This window comes from Pagrus pagrus (assembly GCF_965226575.1).
Source record: "Pagrus pagrus genome assembly, chromosome: 10".
In the NCBI taxonomy this organism is placed as follows: Eukaryota; Metazoa; Chordata; class Actinopteri; order Spariformes; family Sparidae; genus Pagrus; species Pagrus pagrus.
The window spans coordinates 10893380-10921293 of NC_140194.1; the positions used below are offsets into that span (position 1 = coordinate 10893380).

Sequence of the window (27914 nt, forward strand, 5' to 3'; positions counted from 1 at the left end):
ATTTTCTACCTAATAAAAGGCTACAACAGTAGGGTTGCTGAATAAGGCAAAGTAAGCGGGGAATCCATAACAGATTGTGAAACCTAGCACACATGCGTACTACAGAGAGCGATTTTTCATTTTAATAAAATGTAAACCAAGTTTAAACACACAAAAGATGATTAATTTAGCCAAGGAACTATTGATCTTACTTGAAGTAATCGGCAGTTGCAGCGTGTCCTCATGAAGAGGAGACGCTGGTGTCGAAGAAGCCGTTGGCCACTCTGAGGTTTTCTCCATGCTTGATGAGGTGCTTTATCACGTTACTCTAATTCCCAGTTTTTCCTGAAATAATTCAAGCACATTTGATGCATTTATTTTTATCTAATGCCTCAGTATAACCATAACTGCCAACTGTATGGGTTGGAGCTGCTACTTGGAACTGGTTTATTTCAGTCGCTAGCTTAAGGGTATCAAGTGTCGGTACTGGGTTTCGATTTTGTATGAGCTGATGTCATCAAAGTATTTAGACTAAATTAATTTGCTGATCAGCTGGCTAGCTAAATCAGCAGAATTCGAAAATCACTGTCAACGGAAAGTTTGTAGAAAAGGCTGCTTAAAAAAAAGCAATGAACATTTTTAAAAAGGTTTTACTGCAGTAAATGAGTATCCTCACTCCGTATTCTGTGGTGAGCTCTGTAGGATTTTAAATCACGCTGGAGATTCACCTCTTCGAAGCATTTAAATTCTTTCCTGCAGCACTGTGCATTACAATTATTTAATGGACTCATTGTTATATTATTACCTTGAGAGGGCAGGACCTCTCTGTCTGCAGTAAAACTTCAAAGGTCAAAATCGATTGCTGTAGTGTTAAAAAGACTGTATAACTATGATAAAAGCTTTATGGCCATGCCAGTTACTCATTTTATCATATCAAGGGCTGTCTATAAAAAGGAAGTCATAACCTTGACCTTACTCCTACTAATACAGCATAGGTGAAAAATGCATACATTATGTTTTTAGGAGTTTGAGTTTCCTGAAACTTTTGAATTCGTGTTCACCACGGCCTTTACAGCAACGCTATATTCTCACCTGTTCATATAAATGCACCGTCAGCCGGATTCTGATAACAAATATCTGTTTTCAGAAACACATTGTAGCAGCCAACTGGTCCCCATGTAGGAGGCAAACCCTTCGGCCAGCGGCAAGCTGGTCTCAGCCTGCTGGCAGCAGCAACAGCGTGCCCACTTCATGCTTCAGCCACACCTCCACTCACAGTCCGTCACGCCAGCCTGCAGTGCATACCTGGCAAACGCCGCAGCGGCTTGCCAAGGAAGATTTATACCTGGTGTTTGACCTACTTGAGTTTGCATCTATATTAGTGAAGGAAAGGGCTTGGTTGTGGGGGAGAGAAAGGTCACAGAGATCCCAGGTCTTCCTCTGATGCATCAGGATGATGGAACTGGCTAATTTAATGAGCAACAGTTGTCCCCTTGGCCGCTACAGATGGTGCACTGCAGCTCAGCTCAAAGCCGTCTGGAAACATAGCCTTCACAGCACACATATCATCCCCGTACATAGGCAGGAGCTAATGCTGCACAGCTGCAAAGTGAATTTACTCTAAATTGGTCTCAAACTGAAACAAAACAGTATACTTTATTTTACCACTACATTTAAAAATCATTATTTATACAACTCTTTCTTTTTGTTCAGAGCAACAACAACAACCAGCCTTGCCTAACATCTGTTTCTGATTTAATTGCTGATGTTATCAATACTTTCCTCAACTTCCCCTGAAACCCCTGAGTCCCTCAAGCCGTATAAGCAGCTTTAAAGAAAGAAAAGTAGTATATTATTTCTCTGTGTGTTCAAACACTTTAATGCTACTATAACAAGTTAAATCTATGCTGCTTCAAAGGAAAACAACCTATATGACCTGTGTTTGATTTTATATACATTTGCCTTTGATTTAACATGACACATAGTGACTTTTGATCTTGACTGAGATTTAAAAAGAACGTTCTTTGGATTTCAAAATGACTTTTCCACATATCAGCTTATAGTTTGAGTTTATAATGCTACTCATCAAACAGAGGAAAGAAAAGGAGAGGAAATTCCATCAACCATTAAAAGTTTTTTTAATTCAGCAGCTGCAGCGTTTCGTGGTCCCAAGTCCCAAACCTAGTCCCAAACATTCTGCCGTTGCCTTTAGTGGCAGTCGTCCTCACTGCAAGTACACCTTAGAAATGTACTGAACCTAATTATTTGAAAAATAATTACTTCCCCATATGCTCCACTTGGATGTATGTGTGTTTGCATACAGAAATAGATGATCACATGGGATGCACACTAGTCACACCAGGACATACTGTATATCATCTCAGATAAAAACTGCATACCGTGCAGACGCTGAGTCCTGGCACTTTTCTTTTTGTCGCAATTCAAGCACTGGTTAAAGGGCTTTAAAATGAAATTGTCTAACCTCCATATTGAGGTTTTTGAGCTCTGTTAAGGCCCAATACAGAACACTGTATCAGTATAAATAAATGCCTTACTACAAGGGCATGACAGCCATGCTTTGAAAGTAGTTGTTGCTGTTACTATAGTCTCTTGTTGTTACAGATGTTTCTTTTGAAGTTGAGATGAGTTCAGACCCTTTTGTGGTCTAAACTCTAATTGGCTTCTTAAGAGGTGCACCGATCCACTTTTTTATGTTATGATCCAATTCCGATACTTGAATTTGTATACCTGCCAATACAGATAGGAGTTGCTGCCTTGCTTCTCTGTGTTTGGAGACTAAATCATCTCCAAACTAAGGAGATGTTGATTAAGCCATATACTACCAGCTCACTCAGTTGCACACTGTCTCATTATGGCAGGTTCATGGTCCAGCACAAGCTCCACTCTGACTGATTTCTGTGAGACAAAAAACATTTGTTATCTATGTAGAGTAATTTAATTACTAATTTATTTTTTTGTTCCACAACATTTTGGCTATGAGCTTCAAATTGCATTATTACATATTAATAATTCATAAAAACATTGGACGATGGATTCGGGATTGATGAGAGGATTGATGATGTTACTCTGATTTGCAATGAGTGAATTACGTCAGTAACGGCGCCCGATATGGATATTGGATCAGATCAGTTTTGCAGGTGTTACAATATCTGTCAAGAAACTCGTCTCAGCTTTAAATCAAATTCCAAATTGAGAGAATGAGATTGTAATTACATTCTCTCCATCTAAAACCTTTGTTTTAGTGTTTTACATTATCACCAAACCAAATAGGCTTTCAGAGAGAAATAGTAATGAATATTACAATAAGAAGTTATTTCTGTGTATTTAAATTAAATTGGTAAATAGATCATTCTTATGTCATCATTTGTCAAGTCAAAAGTTGAAACATTGCAGTAAATAAGTCAAAAGAAATTACATTAGTTGAATTTATTTTTAACTGCACCTGGGACATTGTATCACCTTAGCATCAGGGTTTTTCTTCATTTTAAAGTGTTTACTTTCTCCCCTGTATATTACATTAATCCTCACTGAAAAGTTCATGGCACTGAATGTTTTTCAAATAGTTTCAGCTGCCACAACAACAGCAGTATTTTTTCTTTCAATGGCAACATTAAAACACTACAGGTAAGTCACCTGGCACTAAACCTAAAATAATTTGATGTCTGTGGAATGAGACGCAAGAGAAATGTGTTGGTGCGCTGGGTAATTTGCATGATAGAATAACCTTCCTTGTGTTTGGTAGGGAAAAAAGAGCTAATGTATTCAGTGTATTTGTGGTCATGCTCTTCAGTTTTTTATCACCTAGAGACTAGCATTAAATCACCTCACTGGGGGAATGAGTCGCAGGAAAGGAGAAAAAAAATGAAGCAGCTTCTGGATCTAATGAATTCCTGGGAGAATAAACACGCCTTTGAATAAAGCCCTAATCACGAATTAAGTGGTTGTTGCCATCGTACCTTTGTAGAACATACCCACAGACACGGACCTGTGAATGTGTGTGTTCAAATTATTTCCTCAGCTCCGGCAACAATGAAGAAAAGATAAGAGGTAAGCTACCCAGTCCTCAGCCAGTCCGTGTTTAAAGATAGGGCAGGGCTCATTTCCAAACTAATCCCTTGTTTCAATCCCCGCTTCATTTGCTCGGTGCAGACCGCAGCTTCAAGGGTCAAACTGAAATAACAGGGAGGCTGTCCACGCTGTACGAAGGTCACCTCTGGCTTTCTCTCTTTGCAGTTTAGATCCTCCAAATAAACTCTGTGATGTAGCATTATGATAAATTACCTGATATACAGTATGAAAATATACCAGTCACAAAGGGCCTCTTCATAAACAAGTTTTTTCTGTACCAATATTGGCCCACAGACTTGCCTCATCGAACAAGGTAGAGCAACCAGTAGAACAAAGACTGGGGTAAGTTTTTCTCAGTGAATAATCCCACTGAGCCTTCTTTGAAGGAGTTCTTACACCAGGAAGGTGGATAGGGCAGATTTTAATCAATACAGGAAAACAAGGAGCTCAGGGGACGTGAGGAGCCTACCAGTCAGGATGAAGATTAAACACCTCTGTCTAAAACACACTCAGCTCATGTCAGAAAGCCCGGGTAACTTCAAATCCATCTATCAAAGTGGTATCAAACTGTGTTTTTCTAACAAAGCAATGTTATATGACATGTATTCTCCCCTACAGCTGTAGGTGAGCAAGTGGATCATAAATCATTGCAGACAAAGCTCAGCTTGACCTCTAAACGGTTGTATATCAGGCTATTCTGATTCAGTGTGGATGTCTTTTGGCCTCAATAGGTACACTTACTTTATGTGAGCTTTGAACAATGCAGACTTAATCCCAGAGGGCTGATTCTGCATAGCAAACAATCTCTGGTTCTGTCCGACGGCTCTTGCTGTACTTTTTCCGACGGACCTGAAAAGTGAGGGTGCGCTGCACAATTTCTCAAGTCCTACAGTGTACACAATAATAGCTCCTTTTTTTATTTAAATGAGCTCATGACTGATTTTTAACAAACCAAGCCTTCACTGCAATGTTTGTTGTCCGCATAGAAAGCTTTGAGTTATGCTCAACATGCTAAAATAGCCACAGTGGAAACATTCATCAGACTGTGAAAAACAGCGTTCTCGGGGAATGTAAGGCTATCTCAGATTCAGTGATGGAGGATGCTGTTTTGAGGGACTTTGCCCAAGCAGAGTGTTTTTCTTTTGTGTTAATTAGACACTCCCAGTCATGTTGGCTGCGAGGCTGGTTTTGCTGTGAAATAATGTCTTTGATTAAAAGACCCAGCGCTCATGAGAAGGCCTGTGTGATAAAGCCACGCTCAGTCGGGGGACCCCCCAGCTCTCTAAAAGCAACACCCCCCCCTCCCCTCCTCCTCCTTTTTCACCTCTTTCCCCAGACTAGAGGAGAACAAGGAAAGAACAGAGTTGCCTGAAGTGGCCATGCTGCTCATTTCATAAGCAGCCTCGCCACTTTGACTCATTTAAGAAGATGAAAGACAGTTACTGTAATATTTGAAGCGCAGGCCACCGCAGCTGAACAACATAAGAGCGTTTCAGAGAGAAGTTGAGAGTGTGTTTCATGAGATACACTGCGTAAGAGTATGCTGGCTGCAGCATGAAATGTAGCACAATAAGAGGAGCTAACGCTGTCACAGACCCGTCTTAGGCTGCGAAGACTCGGGCCCTCTTCTCAGAACTGAGGGTCACAGTCAGAGGGCCCGGCTGAATAATTGATCAATGAATGTGCAGTGAAAACAGAAACACAGCTTAGCACTATATTTCCCCTCTCCCCCTGTAATGTGCATTGAATCCCACAGATCCATCAGCTACATGCAAAGCTCCGCTGAGCTGAAAGGCCTCCAAGTTCACTTCAATTATTCAGCATCCCTCCAAGATTATGAATTATTGAGCTAAAAGTATGTTCCATATACGGCTATGCACTGGTAGCTTGCTGTAGACAGCGCCCACTCTGTGGATGTGTGGGAGATCTTTGTTTGTGCGAAACAGCGGACAGACAGGAACTATTAAAGCCTTGGACAGTCACAACCAGAGATGATAGCTGTAATGCCATATTTCACTGGCTGGATTAAGGAATGATGAAATCAAGATGACTGTTTGCAGTGTCAGCCATTACAGTTTTATGGGGAGGGAGCAGGCATGAGGAAGCACCCTTCCTTCCAGTTTATTTAATTAGGTAAGCAGTATCTAGAGTGGTAGATTCACAAGTAGACTATTAATTGTTTCCTCCACACCTTGGCAAAGTTCTGGGCTCATGAGTCTCTGTTCTCTTCAGGGCCTGAGAGGGAAGTTGTGTAGTTTTAGCCGCCATCTGCTGACAGCTTGCACAGCCAGCTTCGGTCCAATCACCCTCTCTGATGGTATGAATTGTGCCCAGGCCTCTGATGAAGAGTTGGGGTTCGCTTTTTCTTGGCTTGAGTGGAGGAGGAAACAGATGATACAATTAATTATCAATAGGTCCCTCAGTAAATCAAAGCCATTTTGGCAGCCTATGACAAAAAACCCACTGAACTGCCTGCGAGTCTTCGCCATCTCTTCATTGCCCATTCTCAACAACTGCTCTCTGGCCGCCTGCCTCCAGTACAATCCACAAGGTGTTTGAATAGATTGTTCAAATATTTTTACTGTTGATTCTTTCTCTCTGTATCGTTTTGGATATGAAGGCTGTTTTGTCTGTTGAAGAGTGGAGAACCACTTGACTGAGTGCATTCAACTCTCCTGCCCATCACCCAGGCTCTAATGAGCATTGGCTGTGGCCGAGGCAGGGAGGCTGATAGGAGCTCATTATCTCCCTGCCCATGCTGGCCCCTGTATTCTTGTTTGTGGTGAGCCTCTTCTTTTCACATTGTAGGGTAAACATTTACCCAGTGGAGATGGGCCTCGACCATTAGGCGCTGGGGAGCTGTGGTAATGGAAAGAGGGCCCGCTGGAGTTCTGCCCACCACCTTCCTTAACAGAATAACTCACTCACGCTCACTTTGGCATGAACCTTTTATTGGAATTTACAACTGTCTGGGGAGTATTCCTCTGCAGAGGTTGAACTATGGCTTTGGCCTTACAAAGCAAAGGCCATTAAGCAGCGTTTTTACAAGCCCAAGAAAGCTAGATGGACTTCACGGACAAGCCATGAATTTTAAAACTGCCAAGGAAAATGTGTTCACAGTGTTGTAAAACATCAAGCAGCAACCACCTTTGCCACAGTGGTGTTGGTGGTCATTAGTAATGACATTATGGTCCTTTTATTGTAAAACAAGATCCCCTGAGTATATTTCACGACACAGTCCCGATGAAAGCTAACACAGAAGAAAACACATGATTAAAAAATGGCCCATTTGTAATATTTGTGTTGATATGTATCTTCGTTCCTCCTGTGGTTTAAGACAGTACGATCGTGCTGCTAACTGGTGAGCAAGTAGCCGTTTTATAGATGAAGATTGTGTTTTCATCGGCTCCCCTGCTGTGTGTTGGAAAAGCAACACATGTGATAGTGATGGAGTGTGTGCAGTCCTTCATCCTTATATTAGGGACTCTAGGGGGAGGAGTGGGGTGAGCTCTCTAGGGTAAGAGAGGCTCATTAGGCAGCCACTGCCTCCCCATAACCCAGCTGGGTCTGAGTGCCAGCAGATTGGGCAGCCATCTCTCTCTTCATCTCTCCCCTCTTTATCCATCCACATTACACACACTGAACTGAACACAATTTTTGGGGGATTCAAAACTGATGCAATCATATTAGACTATACTGATTTGGTTAATTACAGTAGGTGTGAATATACGTTTACGATGGAGGTCGTCTTTGGATAAAGGAAAGAGCGAAAACTGATAGATAATGTTCTAATTCACCTGGAAATGTGGCAGCTGTAGCCCCGTGTCTGAACTCTCTAGCTGAATTCATTATATATTTTCGTAAGACATCCAAATACAATTTTTATGATCGTGCATAAAATATTATGTTTAGACCCTGTTTTCTGTTCTTTTTGCTTCCCTTCACAGGCACCATTAGGAGGCAGTCACTTCCAGGGCAAGTGTAGGGAATGATTTCTCAAGAAACCACTGGTCACATGCTTGTTAGTGAGCTGATGAGCCACTTTTCCTCCCTTCATGTTCTGGTAATTATACACTCAATTAGCAGCCTCTTTGTGTCTGTTGCCTTAAAGCTAATATTTTATTATTGATGCCCTTGCTATTACAGCTTAAGTGTGCACTCTTATTGGACTTCGCTGTGCTGAGTGAATTACAATACTCTGAAGTTAGACGTTCTGTCATCTGCTAGACTGTCCTTCATCCAGAAGGTCTGAGTTCAGACCCTATGACAGAATACATCCATCCTTTTTGAAGTGTCCTTGAGCATATGTGTGAATCTCGACCAACCTCGGCCCCGCTGTTCTGTTGCTGACCCTGTACCTTGACCACTCTGCAGGGGGGGAGGCAAGCAAACAGATGAACTTCCCATATCACAAGACAATACAGTTTAATCTTACAGAATGGATGTGAAAACAGTGAAAAACAGTGTTATTTCATTTGTAGCCTTCAAAGAGCCTTAACTGGGAATTATGCTTTATGCAGCAGTGGTAATGCTTGGGGGGTCTGCTCAAATTACTGCCTTCTACTTTCCAAGGCCGTGGACAGCCTGTCTTCAAATTTAGGCTGCTAAGCGGGAGAGTCAAATTGGAATTCCGATTCTATTAAGAAGTCATGCCCAGCAGCAAATAATGCCAAATGGGCCCAGTGCAATGGGAAAGAAGACCATTATAGAGCAAAAAATATTAAAGCACTGCTGATCTATTTGCTGAAGATAAACTTAGCATATGTCTCGCAGTGCTGTCTGGCCAGGGCCTGCAACAATGAAGACGTCTCTTTTGGAACTTGATTAAAAAGACACGTTAAGATCAAAGTCAAACAGCTCCCGAGCTCTGCAGATGTGATGAAATCTTTTTTAGCGAGAAGAGAAGAATAATACATTTCTTTGATAATAGCTGTGCAACATGAAACAATGCATAGTCTGTTTCAGCAGTTTTATAATTAACAAGACACTGAGATGGAAATATGGCCAGTTGCAGCTAAGTAGAGAGGGTGCAAGACACTGTCTGGATATATTGTTAGTGTTGCACAGCATTGTGCCGTATGTTCAAAGGAGACACAGAGAAGCCATCATATTACCACCTGCAAGGAGATGCCCAAGCATCCCAATGTGTCTATTATGTTCCCTATATGCAGCTCTTGTCTGTCGATTTCTCATTTAAAGCTGTTTGGCTCCTGACAGTTCATCAGGTTCTCATCTCCGGGCCAGGGATGAGCCATCATCAGACCACATCAGGCATGGAGAGGCAATCACAGCTGGGCCTTTTTTAGTCATGGTGTGTTCTCCCAATGACAAGCCCACTGGCTGTGTGTTGGTTCTGGCTGCGTTTGTCTGCCTTCCTCCACTGTGGAACTTCTCCGAGGTACACAGATAGAGACGGGCGGAGACAGAGGGCGAGTCAGATACATCGGGGTCATTCATCTGTAACAGTAACCAAGCAGTGTATCACACCAGTCCCGCTACACTATCAGCATGCGCCATGCTGAGAGATATACCTGAGGAGTGTCATACTGTCCGCAAAGCAGCCCAGCACCGGGACCCACAGATGGCTCATTCTGAGCAGACACAGACTGGTCTATCATTGCCTTGTCAGAGAGATATGCTACAGCTACAGTTTATTGCGCCACAGATCTGGTCAATCATGTAGAGAGCTGAAAAGATGCACGGGACGCCTAATCATTTGGCCTGTGAATGAGACGCAGGGAATGATTTATACAGTGAGGTGCATTTATCTGTAGGCATTTTCTCCCCCAAGTGCATTTGCCTATTTCTAGATAACTGTTATCATATGGAAGCCATTCCATTTGTGTTTTCAACCTGTAGCGAGAGTCGAAAGAAATACAGTAATAGAGCTGTAAGGAAGGCTTTTTACGTCTTTGATGTTAAACTGCCAATTCCAGTTGATCGGACCTTACTTGATCTGCAAAGATAAGTTGATTAATTGATTGGTTAATTGAAAGAAAATTGATTGCCAACTATTTTTGATAATCGATCCATGGTTTCAGTCCTTTTTAAAATACAAGTGTCAAACACTTGCAGGTTCCAGCCTCTTAAATGTAAGAATTTGCTGATTTTCTTTGGCAGTTATGATAGTAAATGAAGAATCTTTGGGTTTTGGACTGTTGTTTGAACAAAGCAAACACAAGTGAATAATCATGCTGCACATGTTATGACTGCAAAAGTAATGATTATTTTCTTTCTTATATTTTAATTCAGTGATTCATCATTAAAAAAAACAAAATTCTCATACATCAGAAAAAAGCAAACCCTCACACAAGACAAGTTGAAACCAGAATATGTTCAGCATTTTTCTTGATAAATAGAGCTGAAATGATTCGTCAACGATTTTGTAATGGATTAATCATTTTAATCATTTTTCAAGCAAAAATGTCAAACATTTGCTGCTTTGCAGTATTTGGACTGGAGTGTTGGTTTGACAAAAGAAGCCATTTGAAGACTTTACTTTGGGCTTTGGGAAATTGTGAGGAGCATTTCTTTTCAACTAAATGATTAATCAATTAATCTATTATTTCAATTGATTCATTCAATGAAAATAATTTAATTCAAAGCAATTTAATTGGACATACATAGATGTATAAAGTTGTTTTACACCAGTATGAATGAATAGCTAAAATATTTTTACTGTATTCACTTTTGATACTTTATCATCTATAGAAACTTGGATGCATAGTATGTACTGGTATATTCTGTGGTGAGCTTTTTATTACTACCACAAGGTTTTTCATTTCTTTTCCTTGTAACAGAAGAATTCTACTAGAGCTGAGTCAAAGAGGGAAGCTGTAGCTGGCGGCTGTGTCTTTTTGCTGGCAGACCATTCTATCTGGGGCACTACAGGTGTAAAGGAATATTCTTTTAACTGGCTTATTCATGGCAACAGGAATACACGTTTGCAGGGTATCAAAGGTTTGTGTAAACAGCTAAAGCCAAAGTAAGATTTTTAGCTGAGTGTGGCTGATAGCCAGCTTCCTCTGTGTGCGTGTAAACACAGTTTTTATCTACTGGGTTGTAGATACCTTGTATACCACCTGGTGCAAAAGAGGATCAAGATTTACCTGGTCAGGCAGAGGGAAGAGGCAGAGTTGAGGGACACAAATGTTGTCTGCTGTTATTTGAGAACTATAATGTAACCCAGCTTCTCTAAATTGGGGGGTTGCATTTCAGGGCCTAGTTATAATGGAAATGTAATGAATCACCATTATCTGGTGCTCTGAACAGTCTGTGTTGACTTTTTATTTGGGGTTTCATGCAATTTGGGGTTCTCAAATGACAGAGTAGTACTGTGGTACTATTCAGGTAATTTCTTCTCCAACTATCACAGTATTTAACTGAAGAGTCCTGGTAGCCTGTAGAGAAAAAGAAATACAGACTGAAGGAAAAGCAGTCAACAGAAATCCTGGCTGTATGGTATTTATTGCTGTTGCTGTGTCATAAAAATATATATAAAAAAAATCTGTATTGTGTATGGTTCGATTAGAGAGCATAATGGGTAACTGTTAAATAGTAGACAATATCTGTAATGCAGACTGAATAGTGTGGCTGTCTCTCTCTCTACAAATTATACTTCAAATAACTCTAATCATATGCTTTACCTATAATTAAATACTTAAAACTAGACTCAAACATTATTTCTCTGTCATAAACCAAACATATAATTTTCTAATTTATAAAACATTACTGGTGCAATACATCCGTTTAACAGACTGATTTAATTTAATGGCGATGTGCTCTGGAGCCTGTCTGGCAGCACTCTGTTAACACATATATACGCTTCCTTAATTTTCACTCCTAACCTTATCATACCTGCAGGGACCTAACAAAATCATAATTTAATTGGTCAGTTATCTTGTCAGGTAACAATGCTATTACATCCACCCATTCTCATTACGTCTCCGGTCTCATAAAAGCTGGCACAACTGAGTAAACTTGGACACTAAATAGTCTCATTTCCAAGCGGAGAGACACTTCCAAACAGAGTTCCACTTTCAGAAGCCACCCATTACTTGTAGAGTGACTTCTTTGTGTAGCTACCTGGGCTCCGGGTTTATTTTTACCCTCCCTACGTCCCTCCTCATTCTTTAGCAGCTTCAGGAGATGGCGTTAGTTTGGCTTCATCTCTGACAAAAGATAAATGAGCTCTGGGTCTGTGGTGATCCACTATGGCTGCCAGGGGGTTCCAAAATAGCAAACTATTTTTCATATGGAGCGAAGTGATATGGAGTGCGATGCAGCAGGCGCTAACATTTACCATATCGTAGTATGCAGGAATACATTTCATTCTTTCTTTTTTCTCACTTGTACTTTCAACTTTCTGTTTACATTGGAGCGGTGGGAACAGTGGCAATTAAAATTGATCAAGTACATGCTGGGTGCAAGCTCACGATGTTTTTTTTTATAGAGATCGTGGGTTTTTAAAAAGGGAAAATCATCACTAAAGGAAAAGATTAAGTGATTATCTAGGTAGAAATGATTCAGCATTGTTAAAAGTGTTTTTAAATGTATATTTCAAGCACAAAAAGTCATTCGTTTCTCTGGTCTCAGCATTCATGTGATATTCTCTTTCTCCTACGCTTGTAACAATGTGTAGTAATTAGGGTGGATTTGCAGAGCAGCGCAGTCGCTTTGATAGAATCTCAAAATTGGTCATTAATCACCTTCTCACCACGAGGCAGAAAAACAACAGTGATGTGTTTTCACAGGGAAAAAATGTCCTGTGTCAACAGGAGATCCACCAGCGCTCGCTATCAGCTGAAAGAAACTTTCCCATTTAAATGAGGAGCTACAGAGCTTCCGAGGCTCTTTGAAGAGATGTGCTTGGCACAAACAAGAGCGGCAGCCTCTCCTGTGTTTTTAACAGCCGAAACATCGCTGACACCTGATGGGTGATCAAACACGAGCCATCTCTCCCTGAATCCTCATGGGGGCTCATCTTTGTACTCCTCTCTCTACAGATAAACCTGCAGACCACGCTGCTGGGACACCCCTCCACTCAATATTTACTAAAGGCACGATCACCTGACTGGATGCTCTGTATTTGTAAAGGCAAATACATTTGTTGGTTTTGCAGCATTTGCACTCTGACTACAAGCTTGTCAGTGCTTTGGATGTAACGCCACCCACAATGTTTCAAGTCCCACTATAGATTTTTTTTCTGAAGGGATGAGTTGCCGGCTAAATCACCTCTGGGTAGAAACAAGCCTTGATGCCTCACGGGAACAGCGAGGGTTTGTCGGATGAACTCTTAGTGGTGCTCATAGAGAGGTCAAAGTTATTCCTGCTAGTGGGATTCAAGGCTTTCCTTCCACATCTACGTCTCAGTCCTTCTCCTTAATGATCAGTCCGTGGTGTGGTGCGTGCATACTCGTTAGAGCTGTATTAGCAAGAGTATTTCAGGAGCGGGCGATCAGACGAAGTCAGACTGGCCACACAGGAGATGTGCTCTGTGAGAACCTTTTCTTGTCACAGAGGTGACATGATTTATGATTTATTTTCCAATAAATCCCAGCCTGCTCCGTGCACTGGGCCCTCCTGTCAACAAACGGCGAGCACGACTATCCCCCTACACCTTCCCTCCCACATCCACTCGTGGAAGCTTCTCCTGTGCTTCCTACCTTCCTCCGTTGAGCCAAATTGGGAAGGGCTTGCATGGTTATTAATACAGCTTATTTGTACACGTGCATGTCTGGTAATTGGAACAAGGGAAGGGATGGTGGCGAGATTAAAAAGCCATGAATGACAGAGCTCCAGTGGTGTTGGATTCGGATGGAGGCTGGCAGGCTCTGCACACCTGGGCCTCCAGGCAGATGGTGAGGGTTGAGGGTTACATAACACCAGGCTAAGCCATATGTCTCGCTACCACACAGAACCTTTAGGAAGCCCATAGTTTGCCTCTGAATGCGGTCCATGTGAGACCGGAGGGCAAATGTGTTCTGCTCCCTGATCCCAGACCAGGTGTTGAGTGAGTTGCCTCTCTGTGCTTCTGTTGTGCACATTGGCAGAAAAACAGCTAATAATTGGATGCTGGTGTATCATAAAGGTAATGATCATGACTCTTATGTCCAGAGGACTGTTGGACTGTAAATAGTGGTGTAGTAAAGAGTTTGATTACATATACGGTAGCTCAGGTCTGATACTGATAATTGTTTAGATGAAGCACAGATTCATGGGAATTGATCTGTGCAGTACTTTTGGTCTAGGCTAATTTCAGTTAATGTGAGTGCCTTTTTAACATTCAGTGTTTACTAAAGTAAAAAGAAAGGCTTAAGAGGTCTGTTTAGGAAAAAAACAAAAACTTAAAGCAATCTCCTGGCTTCTCCGTACCTTATTCTCAACTAATTATCCATGGTAGATTTCCTCATTGTGATAGAACTGCTTGACAATGCGAGGCTTAAAAAAACACAAATGCAGTGGCAAGTGCACCGTATCTCACACACAAACACTTTGGGAGTGACATTTGAGACATTTTGGGATAGTTATAATGCAGAGATGAAGCATCCAGAGGAGATTAGCGAGCTAAATGGGAAACAATAGACGCTGCAGCGGGACAGGAGGATATGATTCTTCATTGTGTTAATCACAGCGGAACAGCCCTGTCGTCTTCACCAAACAATGCCATGGTGATGCTAATGGCACTGCCAACCATGACTAAGAGTGCACTCCAAATGATTGATAGCCAGAATTATATCAAGGTGACTTTCAGTCAGCTCCATCAGTTTGTTTAGTTTGATCGATAATAAACCAACGCTTCTTAACATAGACATGCCTGTCACACAAACTCATTCATTAGCTCGTAGTCATTATCCTACACTTTTTTAATTTTAGTTTAACACAGATAAATATTTCATCCTTGTCTGTCAGAGGCATGTAACATAACATAACATATCTGCAGCTGTGAGTGCCATATGGAAAGACAAAATAAACTCTGGATCCATGGATCTAGAGCCATAGATATGAAGCTATTTTTTATTTATTTTGGTGTTTGAATCTGCAGTAATACGCTGTATTTCTGTAACTTATCAAAGTGCCACACGTATTCCCAGTCCCATGTCTAAAGAGCAGCACAGGAGCCGGTCTCATCCACTCGTAACGTGGATGTATGAGCAGGTCAGGCCAGCTGCAGAGACGAGAGCAACGTCTCTGTCCACTTGGCCCACTGCCCCTGCCTCGCGCACACGGCCCAGTGTGCCCACAGGCTACAACAACAACACACAAAGAGTGCCCCATGTGCTACATCACAAATGAAAGATCAAACATCAATGTTCACCATAGGCTCTCAGAGCAAGCTGTTAATCACAGTGAATTTAATGTGTTCCAGTTGAGAGATCACCCTGAGAGTACTCCAGTTAAACTGTGTTTTCACTGAAGAGTTTTGTTGTTTTTTTTAAATAATGTGTCCATATAATAGTGTACAAATTACTATACTGCCACAGTAGAATTGGATGAAATGGCACATAATAACTTTCTTTTATGTTGTGGGACTCTCTGCCACATTAAATAAAAGCTGCACTGTACATTTTTGTTAATGACAAAACAGTCCCACTACACTTACATACTGAAAGAGTCATAAAATCTAGAAATATTATATTTGCAAGGAAGCAATCCTAATACCTAATGCTTCTTATCACCCTGGGTCAAACCTGAGCATCCGCCAAGATGCCCACAACGGAGAGTTCAGATATCAAATTTGAAAAGACAGGCCAAATCCCAAAACGTGGCAACAAAAAGCCCAATGGCAGTGACTCACCTCTTTGAGAGGCTTATGCAAACCCAGGGGGAAGGTGATGGATTTTTTCCCTTACCTACAGTGAGCGGAGCAGATGCTGGAGAAAGATTCTGGACGTCACGAGAAGTAAAATATGAGAGTGCGGATGCGTGTGTATGTGTGTGGATTTATGTGTACATGAAACACTAGTTCACAGAGTTCTGGAGTTTCAATAACTTCTGAAATACTTGGAGGGTAAAAAAAAGGGATAAGACGGAGCGATTACACACCATCGTGGCACGAGGAGCTTCTCTGCAGGAAGGCCCAGATCCCTCATCTTATATTTGTTGGCTTCAAGTAGTATTTATTGACACGTTGGAGACAAAAGGAATTTGCGAGTGCATGCAGATGAAATGAGCAGCATTAAATATGTAAAACTGGCAGTACACACAGTGTTGGTGAAATATTGTGAAAGGGAACCTGTGGATATATAAATCACATAATAAAATTAGAATTTGTGAACTCTCATTTTTCAGCCTGTAGCAAATAATCACTTCAATTTAAAATGTGTTTTTCTCTAATCAAATATTGAATTTTCTGTTACAACTGATTTATATTTTTGCATGGAGTAGCAGTCTATTTAATTAGCTCTTATTAATGACAATCAAACTTATTGTTTTTTACCTTTCCTATAAATATCCTCATTTTAAATATATTGTAATATTCTGATTCACTCAGTGTGAATGCATCATAAAAATGCATTGTTTCTTGCCGCACAAGTTGAAGTGAGCTTGATTAACTCACCCAGTCCTGCGTGCGTTCTTTTTGCAAAACACTTTACTTTTCTATTCTTATCTAACAATTTTTCAGCTCTGTTAATGCAGGCATTGTTTATTTTGAAAAGGTCATTAGAGTTGTGAGGAGAAGCGGGCTGTGTAGAAATGATTTGATTGAGGTAGTGGAGGTAGCTCTGGCACAGTGAGTTATGGACACCCAACAGAGAGGAGCCTCTTCATTAGTGGAGTGATTAAAATTGATGGGAACCTATGGAGCTCCAGCTCCCCTGAACTCCCTGGAGCATAGCTCTCATTCTGCGCTCATTTATTTGGGACTTTGTGTTGATCAATAAAAGGTGCCTGCTGCTCACTATGGGGTCTGGCTGGGGAAAAAAACCCACCTAGGAAAAAGAGAAGAGACTTGTTTTGTTGTTGAAGACAAACATTACTGTGAACAATTCAGGCTTTAGAAAACCTTGGGGAAAACGACAGCTTTGGCTGTTGTCTCTATGTAATTTTCTTTACAGGCTGTCTATTTTAGTCACGGTGAATTTTAGAGTGACGTTTAGCAGCCCACACTGTTTTCCAAAACATATATAGTTTGAAAAACTAAAAGTTTGGTCACACTTAAACCTAAAGAAACACATTTTTGAAGAGAATGAAGACACTGTGATCCTGAATGAAGGGTGTAAAGATGTAAAAAAAAGTCATTTATGGCTGCATTCTTTCATTACTTACTTATTTATAAAGCGTTGTATTGTCCCCTTGATTGCTCTGTAATGATATGACTGTGTTGAAACACATTAAGGATGTGGACATCAGTGTTTTAATATGTTTTTAATGATCAACTTGGGAATCATTGTTTGTTATTTTTTACATTTCAGGTGTTTTTATTAATCCCAGTCCTCTGATTTATCAAGATTAGAAGTCTTTTATCGATGGTTCTATTTCGGTCTGTTGTGAAATTAATTTACAAATGTAAATCATTGTCTCTATAGATTACAATATCTTTACACAAAAAAGTGTCATATTGATTTAAGGCATATTAATTAAAGTTTGCGCAGCCTTTGTGGACAGAGTGATACACTTGAAACCATAGTCGCTAAAAGGAACAGGAATTAATATCTGTGTATTGGACCAGAGCCAGATAATGGGCAGAGATGCTGAACACAGTCCAGACTCTCTTTGTCTGTGTCCAGCTCTGCTCATTAGAGTGGCGCTGTGCAGCTCATGGCCCATCGCTCCCCACCGCTATGCAGGGCCTTGCCCAAACAAACAGAGATGATGTGAATCACATGTCAGTTTATTGCAGGAAATAAGAGTTTCTGCAGTGCTCAGGGTTTGCAACACAATATACTGTACATGTGAGTGAGCTACGACTTAGGTTCAGGAAAAGTTATTATATTTATTGAAATGTCTTATCAGCGCTGTGACCCTGTTGCATGATCTAAACGAACATTGTTCTCTGATTGATTGCAGTTCTTTTAGGATTCATTTTAGTGTTCAGTATGTTGATTCTAATTAATGATGCACCGATCTGATACGCTGGCTCACTATCTGCACCAACACTGACCTTATGAAATGGATCAGATAATGGCCAGACATGACTGAGCCACATTAAATAATATTTCTTAGTCACAGTCATTGCAACATGTTGCAACATTATGTTATCAACTTGCTGAAATTGCTCAAATTTGCACAAAAGCCTAAAATGAATGTCGGTGTGTGAATGTTCAAAGTTACAATGAACAAATTATGTTTAAAGCTTTTTATTGCCCTACGTGTAGAAGAATAATCCCAATCACTTCTCCACAACGAGGAGTGTGTTTATCAGATTACTACTCTTCATGCTATACTTTTGGATTTTGCTCTCAGACTAGGAATCAAGAGAAAGTGGGATTTAGCATCACTAAATCTAACTACACATACTGTATCAATCATCATTTAAAGCAGTGCAAAGTAATAAACTTGGATAGCAATTTCATAACGAACACACTGCAAGAAATCACCCCACCACATGTGATCTATTAGATCTATTAGTCCTGCATTGTAAAGATATATGTAGTAAAACTAAAATTAAAAAGCTTGGACTGTATAAAAAACAAAACACCAACAACACAAACTGTGCTTCAGGATAAGCACAGTTTGTGTTGAAAATGTAGAAACCCATTGATTTTGGACTGGTAGTTTGGACTTTGTGTAGTCATATAGTTTACACAGTGAATTACACCTTCAGCTGAACCTGCCTTGATGTGTACCTTATCTGCTGACACAAAAGGATTATAATTTAACCAGACACCAACAGAGAGCAATCAAGGCGAGACCGATCAATCAGCCAGACCGATAACTGAGGCTCTTGCCAGATATATTTGTATCAGCATACTGTATGTGGGATGATAGGCATCAAGACATTTAATTCAGAAGCACCAAAGATATGTATGATTTAGAAATACTGATGCATTGAAAAATCTGCACTGGCAAGTTTATTTTTCAACAGCAAAATGTGCTGCCCAGTAGACATTATTAAGGACACAGTATCCCTATCAAAAATATTTGTTAATGTTATGTGGGGGAAAAACAATCGACTATCGACTGTTGTCATCTTTTTAACCTCTCAAATATCATTATAGCTATCAAACTTTAAATTGACTGTTGGTTGGGCTGTAGAGGTTTCTTTCTGTAGAGGACTTTTTGTATTCATACTAATGCTTCAAAAATGTAGAAACCCATTGATTTTGGTAACCAATGGTCCAATAACCCTTCGTGCCCCAAACACACCACACTGCTGACCATTTTATTGAGTTCTTATCTGATAAATAAGCTCTATGTCTACTGTATTGCCTTTGCTAGTGAGTATTATTTCTATAAAGCTAGGCTCAGTGGAATATTACAACAACATAGGCTATCTCACCCAAACCCCACTCAAAAGTATTTATTTGTATATACGAACAAACTATACATAATGGCCATTGTACTTCTTGAACATGACATATGGTATTCATCATGTGTTTTAATCAATAAATCATTACCATCAGTGGATGTAGCATATCCATTCAGGCTATTTTTTCTCATGGAAAAGGAAAAATATCATTCCAGTTCCACGAAGAGAATGATGGTATAAGCTCGCTAATATTTGTTTCAGAACAGCTTCATCTACCCTGTGTGCATTATCTAATTTGCTTTTCGACTCCCTTTTACCTGCAGCTGTGTCGCAGCGCAATTTAAGTTTTACAGCCTGTAATCTGCATCGCCTGATACTCAGACTGAGCCTGTCAAACTCTCTATTCACACTGAACAAACAATTTAAGTGAAGTAATACAGAATTATTATAATTATTATGACAAGTCCTTCATCTTTGGGTAAGGCATTGCTCAAAGAAAAACATATCTGATAATTAAACATGGGTCCTAGGGTGTATTGAAGTTATTTTTGTGGTAACTGGATAACATCTGAAGTGATTTCAGCTTGGTCTGGAGTTTTTTTTTTAGTGTGCCTCCAATCTTTGATTATGCTTTATTGCAACTAATGAGGCAATTGGGTCCTACCCTTGTATAAGTTTGTTTTAATGGTTATTTTCACAGTGTGGGTTATGATAACTAGGAGGTTTGGCGAAATTGTAAATTTTACATTTGTACACACTCTCAGATCTGGTAGCAGATGATGAAATAAACATCCGCTGCTCAAAAGCTAATGATATCTAAATTGTGAACAATACATTTTAACAGAATTAAAATGACTTCCTTTGACTTGAGCCCTGTGATTTCTCTGTGTGGACATTTCACCCTCCCTTGCCCAGCGGATCCAGAGAGAGGCAGGCTTTGAGGAAAGTCTTTTTGTGTTAAAGCCTTTGAATATCTATTCTTTATGATCTCTATTCCCTCTGCTGAAGTTCAGAGTGTGCGTGAGCGGAGGAAGGGGAAGGGTGGAATCATAACACTGATGATGAGATGACACCGAACATACTTTGGAGAGCATTTTTGATTCTTTACACATTTTCCTAAACTCAGACAAATATATCCAGAAGCTATCACTGTATTCCATAAGCTGGTTCGATGAATAATGGTTGTTATGACAGGGAGTGTCAATCAGACATGATAGCTTGAAGAAGTAAAATAAACATGAAACAAGGCGAATAAAAAGAGAGTTATATAAAGCTCTCCTTGATGTTCAGCATCGTACCTCTTTACCCCTAGTGTGTCTGTTCTATAATGGCACAAAGTAGGGATAGGTTGGCGCTGTCTTTTTCATCTCTCTGCCTTTTGTTAGTATGTTGAGAGAGGCAAAGAGAGAGGGAGAGTGAGGAAGGAGGAAGAAGATGAGGGTGTTGGGGATTGGACCCAGTCCCTGCACACCCAATTAAAGGAATCTTCTGCTCAAAGACACAGTCTGGCAACATGTGTTCTGACATTTGTCTTCCTGAGTGTTGTGATTTACGGTACCATGGAGCTAAAGGCTAAATTAGCAGCCGCCCAACATCAGAGACCCGAGCAGCAATGTCGGATGGGCGAGGATTGTCAGATAGGATCAGGCAGGCAGTGTGCTGCTGTCTTGTTTTCATCATCGCATGCAACAGTATAGGCTGGCGACCATGGCGCTCTGTTGACCGACGAGTCAAAATAATGTTGCTGTAGTGGCAGATCTGCAAATTATTTACCGTGCAGTTTTTCTGTAAACGGCATGTTAATTAGCACCACATCAAAGGAAAAGCTCAACATATTTTCATTTGCATGTTTACTATATCTGTAAACATGTTATGCCTCCTTAAAAAGCAAAACATATTTCTGGATTAATCTTAACCTTTTTATGACCTTTATGAACATTATATCTCTTAACCAATGTGTCATAATTCTGAAATTAGAGATAAAGTAGTAATTAGTTTGAGTGATTAGTACATACACAACCATTTTCAATATATTGTTGTAGGGGTGCACGGTGTATTTGCTTAACATCGGTATCAGACGATGTTCGCCTTGTTGACTTTGGAAAATAAGCTGACATTCACTGATAGCAGTGGCCGATGTTTATCTGACGTTTATATGAGGCACATTCATGGACTACTGGCTTTTGTCATCCCTGCCATCAGTTTATAAGGCTATGTAATACCACTTTTCCGCCAATATTAGCATGTATATGCAGGTTTTTAAACGTGTTTTTTTTCCCCTTGTCTGTCAAGTTCGTTATCACGAAATGGGCCAGAAAAGCAGGGAACAGTAGATCGCGGCAGATCACTACCGGAATACACCGATCAGAAGTCGTTTTACACACATTGTTTTTTCTGACGCAGATAACAGAACGATGGTTACCTTTTTAATATATTTTACTGTCTCTCTTTTAAACTCTTAAACTCTGTTGACTGAACGAGCAGACAGATTTATAAGTATTAACAAGCTAGCGGCCTTAACTTTAACACTTGCACATCATCGCGCCTGAGAAAGGGCGAGAATAGCATCCTCAACCGGTGTTGCGTTCTCATCGCAGTCGACTGAAGCTGGAGCCACTAAATACCTGTGACTATTGCAGAGTCAATTGACCCAGGAGCGAATGCCGATTATACACATACTGAAGACAAAAGCCAGATGTAAGCGGGTGTGAGTGGGTTTTTTGTCCAGTGTGAAATGGATATAAGTAAATAAAAATTCTTATCAATGAGTAGATAGTTGTATAGTGGGCTAGGGGTAGGTTAGGAAAAAAGTTTTTTTCATAAACTTGCAAGGTTGAATGTGTGCTCTTTCCAATACACTGGCTTGAATAACTTTAAAACACTTGAGTTATTTTTTTTTTTGTTCCCCTGGCACAAAATAACAAAAACAAAATAAACCACAACAATAAAAGATCAGTATCAGCACAGAATTTCACAACTGACACACCCCTGTAGTTATTCTGGTCTACTTTCATAATAAGCTGCCACTCTTCAGTAGGGTTAAGTAAACTCACTTTTGTGGCTATTGTCAAATACATCCACTAACACAGACATGAGTCCATATGAAATATTCCGTCATGGATGCAGGGTTGTTTTTTTTATCCTCTGAACCTTTAAAACATAAACTCTAATCCAGACCCTCCTTCCCCAGACACTGCTTTGATCTCTTCCTGTGGGACCTGTTTGTGCCACACAGGATTCTCTGATAAGCCTTAGAACCAGGCAGCAATTACACTACTAATTAAACAAGTGCAAAACCTTGACCTTGCACTTGATTTACCTGCCTCGGTGCTTCGCCTCAGAATCCAACTTCTGCATGCACACAAACAAAAACAGACCGATGCACACAAATTAAAAAGAAAAAGAAAGGAAGCCTTGTGTTAAATGCACAGACACTATAGAGGTCCAGTGGAGTTGCGGGATGTGCCATCCCAGCAGTGAGTGTAAGAGGTGTGATCTCACAAGGTGAGTGGATGCCGGGGAGGAGAAGGCTGCCTTGCGGTCAGCAGGGAGGCAGCGGGCCTCAGGGAAAAGCTCTTAACTTCTGTCAGGCACAAATAACCACGCCATTTTTCACCTTCTGATTTTTAACTGAGAAAATCATTCCGGTCCCCAGTCATATGAACTCTATGCACACGCCATGAGTCAATTCTGGCTCTGACGGGATGGAGTTCACTCTAACCCGCCAATCTTTATTTCTTTCTTTAGTGGGACCTTTTTTTTTTTTGCCCTCAGTTCAGTGTTTTGGCATAATGGGTGTAATATACAGATCTTAAATTATAGACTGAGAATGCATTGCTCTCTAACTATCGTATCTTTGGGCATGAATGAGTGCAGTGTGGCAACTCTGGCTTTCTTGATGTCATACTTTTGCAAACAAAAGGCTACAGCAAACAGTAAGAGTATCTATGGAGAAAAACAAACAAACTATACTACCTAATTATTATTTTTTTTATCAGATTGCAGATAGTGCTGAAAATATTTAGCTGCATGAAATACATAATTGTTAGCAAGATTAAATGTAAATTGCAACTGCAGGTTTTAATGTAAACAGAACAGGCTACTTTACTTATATTATATATACAATATCATATTATTACATCATTTACTATTTGTTGAAATTTTAGTGATACTTAACTGTTAAACTGACTACACTACACCTCACTGACTCCCAGCCCATATACCTAATACTCCCTCATACATGCTAACTGACTAAAAATGCAATTCTACAGTTGTTTGCTGTCTTTGCACTGTGTTGCTCTTTTGTCTATATTGTATGTCGTGTAGGCTATGTAATAATGACAATAGAGTTTAATTAAAATGTAAATGAATATTACTACATCTTTTTAATTGTGTGCCTGAGAAAAATGCAGAAAAGGTGGATTTAAATAGTGATTTATATTCATTATTTAGCATGCAAAGGGATTCCTCTTTATGCAGGAATATGAAATAATATTTTAGCAACCTGTCTGTGAGTGTGGACACAGTGATTTACTGTGGTCAGGCTGCTGCTAGGTGGTGCTATTGGTAGCACTGTCTTTGAGGGAGAGACAACACACTCAGAGTTAAACAACACTGTAGATCCATCTGTGTTTGCCCAAATCGCAAAAGTGTAAAGCTCTCTAGTAAGTAGCGATCCTGCTGTTCAGTTTTAATGTTCCCAATCGTTATATGTATATACTGTACAACATATGGTACTACACATGTTTGCTGAAATAACAGCAATGACTTCTCAGCTGCCTCCCAAGTCTGCACTCCTGAGGCGCTCATTCTTAAAGTGAGAACATATAAGAGCGGTTGCCCCCGTGTTCGAGTATGTTGCCATACATCACATCATTTAGCACTTTGAACTGTCAGAAATGTGTCACTCTGTCTCTCTCTTGATACCTTCATCTGTCAGAGTAAAATCATAAATACAATCATTTCCCCAATGTTGGCTCTTTATTCTGTCAACCGTTTCAAAATGTGACTGTGCGCCTCTTCATTTCCGACGCATGAATAAGTGAGAGGCCATTAATATGTCTCTTTCATTACACTCTGGCACTCTGCACTGCGTGAGCATGTGAAAAACTGTGTGTTTGCCGGGCTCGGGTTCTGATGTCCGATTTGTAAGGCAACAAAGATATGTCACCATGTCCGCATGACGTGTGCAAAATGTGTCATTCTGAGAATTTTGTTCCTGCTGTTTTAATAGACAAGTAGTGCAGCACAAAGAGACGAGCGGATATCATCTAGTGAGTTTCACAGATCTGCTTTAAATTAAATGTTTTGCAATCTGCATGGACGACTGTTTTTGTTAGCACAGCTGAGCTCATTCTTTCTTAAATTTTAGCCAGCAGGTAACATTATTTACTCATGATTGTGAGCTAAGTTTGAAAACAAATATTATTCCAAAACGACCCGGTCAAACATTGAGTACTGCGCTCGCAGCCAAACTGGTTCTTATTTTTCTGTGTGCTTTGTTTTAAGATCACCCTGCAGTTCGACAAACACATTTTTTCCCTCTTTTCTACCGCCACTCCCAAGACAAGATTAGAGGGGAAACTCATCAGTCTCCTTGGCTGTTGTCTGATAAACTTTTTATTTGAAGGGTGTCCTGTCTGGTGTCTCTGGTGTCTTCCTCCAGTGCACTCCTGATTTGAAATATAGCCTTACATAATGAGAGAGAAAAATAGAGCGGTGTTGCACCCCTGAGCCGGTGTCAGCTTAATCAATCATTTTTAAACACAGGCAGGCATGCTTACTCTACTCGCTTCACATCCACCACATCCTTCCCCCTGCTCAACAATGTGACAGCAGCATAATTCATTTTAACTCAAAAATTAAACAGGCAGCGTCAAACTTGTCCTTGCATCCTTTTGGTTTAAACACAGCACGGTTGTTTACGTTGCTTTTGTTTGTGCATTTCTAAACAATAAAACCTTCCCTCTTATCCCTATCACATGAAATGTATGCACACAAATGTAATGAGCATCTAGATGCATCTGTGTGCTATGTACATTTTAGGTGTGAGCATACAACCAGTTATGCAGACGTGTTGTTTTGTGTGTTTGTGTTTCAGAGGTAAAATTCAGAGAGTGCTTACCTACCTCTCAAGTTCAAGTTTCTTAGCGTTGTTGCTGAACATGCAACAGGCGGAGATTGGCAGCGTAGGGTTCACACGGTCAAATTGCAGTGGGTCAGGAGGTCAGGGAAATTTGGAGGAGCTGAAGCTGAGCAGAAGGAATGGAACTTGGCCTCTTCGCTTGGCAGTGAGAGATTCCTTCTGGCCTCCTGTCAAAAAGTCGTCCTTCAGCGCAGCACAGCTCCAAAACTTATATCATGTTGTTGTTGGTGAGTTACATCCGCGGAGTGCAGCACTGCAAACATGAAAACATGTTCTTTTTGACAAAGTCCCTCCAAGTGACTAGTCAAAACTTAAAATGGGGCCTGTTTTTTTATAACTATTCAGAGTGTTCAGTATTTTTACATGGATTAAATATTGCATTTAATTGTCTTCCTGTTTTTATTAGACAGGAAAATGTAAACGATTCTCTCACCTCGTACCCTTTCAGTGCCATGTTTGACCCTATCTACCTTCATGTTAATTATGTCACTTGAAAATAAACGAATAAAAGGAAGGTCGACACCACACCACTTAACAGTAGTGCTCATTTTCACTAGGGACAGAGCGTTTATTGGCCTGGGATTATCAGAACCAATAGTCAGCATTTTCCAAATATCGGTATCTTTGTTCAACACTCAATAATCTGAATCTACAAAGTAACTGTACTCAAATTATAAAACAAATGTAGTGGAGCGGAAGTGTAAAGTAGCAGAAAATGGAATTACTCAAGTAAAGTACCTGAAAATTGTACTTAGTTACATTCTATCACTGGTTATTCTAAATTTTAACAGTAACATTTTTACTGCAAAAGCACATCCACTGCAAATATTGGTTATCAGTCTCCTTGATTACTAATCGGTGTATATACATAGATCGATTTCTAATTTTCATTTTATCAACCGACTAAGAAAGAAAATCTGACACTAAGCAGAGGAGACAAAATCTAAATAAAGGACAAGACAAAACGCCATCACAGCTGATTTTTAAAAAAAAAAGAATACAGTCATAAGGCTGATTAATCGATTAATCGCTACAACTCTATAGATCAGCAAGGCGTTTTTCTTTTTACTGTACAGATCCAAACACAGTGATGTTTGCTTTGGTCATGTTTATCCAATGCATCAATTCTGTTCTTTTCTTTTTCCCAGTGATCGTCTAATGATAACAGTATGGTAATATAGTTAAATTGTATAATTGATGACATGAGGTGCAAACACTTCATGATCCTTGAAGGAGATAAGAGTATATTTATATACGTTGTATTTTAAAACAGTTAAATTTGCTGCAAGTGAATTCAACTCTCAGTAACATCTGAAAAACGCCTTGTAAAGTCAGCTCAATGAATATGAAAACACATTTCTTAAACATGTTTTGTGTTTAAGAATCAAATCTAACCTGAGAGAATGGATTTCAAAATCCTGCTGTTGGTTTACAAAGCACTGGATGCATTTATATAACCATTATGAACCATCCAGACCTCTGAGCAGCGTGCAGTTATTATGTGCCGCACATCTGGAACAAACTCCAAGAAAACTGCAGGTCCGCTCCAACTCTCACCTCTTTTAAATCAAGGCTGAAGACCTTTGTTTGCCGCTGCCTTTCACTGAAGCAACTGTACAGCTTTGAACTGCACAGTGACTTTTTAGTCTTGTCTCTTTTAAACCTATTCTATTTTAGCTTACTTTCCAATTACTTAACTTTTAATGTATTTTTAAATGCATCTTTTAATGTCTTATAATGTAATTGTATGCCCCTGCAAAGCACTTTGAGAAACTTGCCTCTATGATTTGATCCCCTCGTGTCATTACCACTGTTTGTCTCGGTGGTGCAGGCTGGTCTGTCAGTGCGGCTGGCTCTGCTCTGAGGGCAGGGCCATGTCAAAGTCCACGTGCACCGCTTTGGAGAGGCGTGGTTCCGCCTCGCAGCTCTGCCCGCTGATCACATGCAGACGGCGTGCTGTTTGTAATTGCTGCGCAACAAGCGGCGGCGCGGCTGCCCCCGGTTGCCGGAGTGACGTCTGACGCCAGCTGTAACGCGGAGCCGCCGTCTTTAAAGCGTTACATCTCCCCAACCTGCTGTCAATCTGCAACTTTTATCAGTCAGAGAGCGGACACACGGGTTACACAGCGAGTACCGCCAAGAGCCCTTTAATCAGCCAGGTCTGACTAACGCAGTCCTGCTCCTCCCACAGGACGGTGAAGATGATGATGATGATGATGATGATGATGATGATGAAGAGCTCTCTGGCTGTCCTTGTTTGAAGTCTTAGACGTGAAAAGTAGTTTTGTG

At 40.3% G+C, this 27914-nt stretch overlaps 1 long non-coding RNA gene across 1 annotated transcript; it reads right to left on the reverse strand.

Annotated features, from left to right (window-relative positions):
- Nucleotides 1-6178: 6178 nt before the first annotated feature.
- Nucleotides 6179-27818, reverse strand: LOC311264020. Its single transcript, XR_014623428.1, has 3 exons — nucleotides 27404-27818; nucleotides 25609-25878; nucleotides 6179-6438 (listed from the first exon to the last, which is right to left on the reverse strand). It is a non-coding gene; the product is annotated as an uncharacterized lncRNA (long non-coding RNA).
- Between the last annotated feature and the right edge of the window lie 96 nt (nucleotides 27819-27914).